This window comes from Oryctolagus cuniculus, chromosome 20 (genome assembly GCF_051225735.1).
Source record: "Oryctolagus cuniculus isolate XC-2025 breed Fujian yellow rabbit chromosome 20, ASM5122573v1, whole genome shotgun sequence".
In the NCBI taxonomy this organism is placed as follows: Eukaryota; Metazoa; Chordata; class Mammalia; order Lagomorpha; family Leporidae; genus Oryctolagus; species Oryctolagus cuniculus.
The window spans coordinates 19,074,297-19,076,947 of NC_142886.1; the positions used below are offsets into that span (position 1 = coordinate 19,074,297).

General features: G+C 55.6%; 1 long non-coding RNA gene across 1 annotated transcript; it reads right to left on the minus strand.

Annotated features, from left to right (window-relative positions):
- Positions 1–1,123: 1,123 nt before the first annotated feature.
- Positions 1,124–2,243, minus strand: LOC149120079 (uncharacterized). The gene is made up of 3 exons (XR_016226518.1): positions 2,121–2,243; positions 1,581–1,709; positions 1,124–1,416 (listed from the first exon to the last, which is right to left on the minus strand). It is a non-coding gene; the product is annotated as an uncharacterized LOC149120079 (long non-coding RNA).
- Positions 2,244–2,651: the final 408 nt, after the last annotated feature.

A 2,651-nucleotide genomic window follows, 5' to 3' on the forward strand; every position in this document is an offset into this window, starting at 1 on the left:
TTGTCAATCATCAACAGGCCTTTGAAAGCTCCATTGCTTAAGATGAACCAGGGCCAGGGATCGACCCGCCCACCCCTGCTGGGAGGGAGAGAAGAGGAAAAGGCCCATTGGCTCTGCCCGAGGCGGAGGTGCGGGTGGATGGCCCGGAGGCCCCAACTGCTGCCTGCTGACGGCAGGGAGGCCTGGCTGCGCTGGCCAAGGGCCCCGGGGTCAGTGCTCTGGCTCTGTTGACCGAAGGGGGTGGGTGCCAGGTGGCGTGGAAGTGGCTCACCCCGGAGTCACTACCATGGACAGGAGGACCAGGGCCCCTCCCTTCTGGGGTAAGTTCCCACTCAGGATCTGGGTTTGGGAGACAGGCTGGACTGGACCTGGGAGTGGGGGTAGTGGCCCAAAGAGGGCGAGGGGGGAGCTATGACTCTAACACAGGGCTCTGGATCATAGAGGCTCTCAGGGGGTCTGTGAGCCCATCCCCCACACCTCCCATGGGATCCCCAAGGAAAGGACGTGGACAACCCCAGGAGTCCAGGGACACACAGAGGGACTCCCCCCTCCCCTCCCCCAGCCCCCAGCCCCCAGCCCCCAGCCCCCAGCTAGCTCTCTGGGAGAGATGAAGCAAGCACAGGGCAGGTGCCAGCCAGCCCGTCCCAGGGGACCAAGTCCCAGGTGCTGCTCAACCGTGGGCCAGAGGAAGCCAAGATTCCCGAGAGAGGAGCGAAAAATGGCTTCCTGCCACTGCTGCAGATTCTTTGGCTCGGCTACACGTTGACTTGACGTAAGACAGAGTCACAGGTGAAAAGCCACCCTTAATTACAGACGTGTGTATGCAGTCGCACACAACACGGCACTCGGAAAAGCCGCGTGATTGCAGCGTATAGCATCCTGAGCTCCAGGAAGGAACAGGGCTTGGCGGAGACCCAGGCTATGGGAGGGTGGGCCTGTGAGGCTGTCTTGTTATGCAGATCTGGTTCCTCTTCCAGATACAGATGCTTCGCTAATGCATGGTTCCTTTATACATGTAGATTTCCTTAAAAAGGAAAATTTCTCGGAGCTGTTCCTGGGTCTGTAGCTTATCCGATAACCAGCTCAAAACCCACCGGGGAGGCGCACCAGCTCGTCACAGAGTTCATGGGAAACGGGGATCGTGAAAAGCCTATGCATTCATTTCAAGACTTTTTCACCAAAATTATGGTTTTTTTTTTTTAAGATTTTATTTATTCATTTGAGAGGCAGAGTTACAGACAGAGAGAAGAAGAGAAAGGTCTTCCCTCTGCTGGTTCACTTCCCAAATGGTCACAATGGCCGGAGCTGGACCAATCCGAAGCCAGGAGCCAGGAGTTTCTTCTGGGTCTCCCACGCGAGTGCAGGGCCCAAGGACTTGGGCCATCTTCTACTGCTTTTCCAGGCCACAGCAGAGAGCTGGATCAGAAGTGGAACAGCTGGGTCTCGAACCAGCACCCATATGGGATGCCGGCATTGCAAGTGGAGGCTTAGCCCACCAGGCCACAACAGCAACCAGGAAAATCATGTTTCTTAAAGATTGATTGATTTGATTTGAAAGGTAGAGAGAGAGAGAGAGGTACCTTCCATCTGCTGGTTCACTGTCCAAACCACCAGGAGCCAGGAAGTTCATCTGGGTCTCCCACATGGGCAGAGGCCCAAGCAGTTGGGCCATCTTCTGCTGCTTTCCCAGGCCACAGCAGAGAGCTGAGCTGGAGCAACCAGGACACCATGCGATACAGGATGCAGCGGCTTAACCCGCTGCCCCTGAAGGCTCCCCCTCCAATATGAGCTTTTCATTCTGCTTTTCTATGAGCTTTGAAAAGGTCCCTCACACTTGGGGTTGGCATATTTTGGGGTGCTGTGTCCCGAGTCCCAACGCGGGGGCCCTGTGTGGTCAGGCACACACCCCTCCCCAGCCATGAGACATCATGGTCTGCCCGGCAGGGGCTGGGGGCGTTCCGGGGGATCCCGGAGGTAACAGAGGTAACGGGGGCCTCTTGGAGGGGAGAGATTCACGACTTCTGCTCATCAGCTGCCCCCCCCCCCCCCCCCCGGTGCAGCCCCAGCTGCCTGTGCGGGAGGGAACCTCCAGGGGACAGAAGGGAGCTGCCTTATTCTACCTTTCCGTGCAGGCTCCTGGGAACCTGCGCAAGGCGAATGCTCTTAGCATCTTGCTCTGAGACAACCGGAGCAGGCCTAATAGCTCCCTACCCCTTTTGCTACTACCCTCCACCCTGGAAAATGCCACAGGAGTCGGTTCTGACACCGGGTCGGGCGGCCTTTGGCGGGGCAGGATTTCGGTTGGGGCCCTGAGGAGGAGGCGAGCGCCCTCTAGTGGCCGTCCCTTGCAAGGCTCTGTGGAACCCCTCTCCCCAGACAGTGAGAACAAGGTCACCCCAGAAACCTTCCAGCTCCGGGAGCACTCTCCACGGTGTTTCACAGTTCTTGGGAAAATACAGTTGAGATGTTAGTTTTGGTGCAAAAAAATCTTGAAACTCATGCATACAAGAAGTGTTCAAAAGCTCAGGGAAATACATATTATGAAAAACTATGCATGGATTCTGTGCATCCAAATTATCTTTCAATTCCATTTTTACCTTTAAAAATTTTTTAATTTATTCTTTATCCTATTTTAAAGGCAAAGAGAGAAA